This window comes from Propithecus coquereli, unplaced genomic scaffold (genome assembly GCF_000956105.1).
Source record: "Propithecus coquereli isolate 6110/MARCELLA unplaced genomic scaffold, Pcoq_1.0 Scaffold270, whole genome shotgun sequence".
Lineage (NCBI taxonomy): Eukaryota > Metazoa > Chordata > Mammalia > Primates > Indriidae > Propithecus > Propithecus coquereli.
Genome location: NW_012148286.1, coordinates 2,034,052 through 2,034,449, shown reverse-complemented (window position 1 = coordinate 2,034,449; position 398 = coordinate 2,034,052). Strand labels below are relative to the sequence as shown.

Sequence of the window (398 nt, the reverse complement as noted above, 5' to 3'; positions counted from 1 at the left end):
TCTGAGAAATACAATATGCATATATATGTTCCTAGGCTGTGGCTTGTCACTTCATTCTTTTAATAGGATCTTTCATGTAGAAAAAATTTTTCATTTTAAAAAAGTTCAAATTTATCATTTCTTTTTATTCGTGGCTCATATTTTTGCTATTTCCAAAACTCTTTCCCTAACCCAATATCATACAGATTTTCCCTTATGATTAATGATGAAGGCTTGTGTTCCTTAGTGGAGACAGGAAAGGGTTAGGCCCCTCTGGAACAGCTGTTTTCCTCACGATGCACGCTAATGAGGGGCTTTCAAATATTTCTGTGAATGTACCATGTGGGGTTTATAAAGGAAGAGCCTGCAGAAAGACCTGGACAATTTCTATGGCCCCACAGGTTTCACGATGTCCTGCC

General features: G+C 37.9%; 1 protein-coding gene across 1 annotated transcript in view; it reads right to left on the bottom strand.

Annotated features, from left to right (window-relative positions):
• The window catches only part of LOC105813185 (E3 ubiquitin-protein ligase Topors-like), a 55,044-nt gene that overhangs the window by 41,084 nt on the left and 13,562 nt on the right, over nt 1-398 (bottom strand).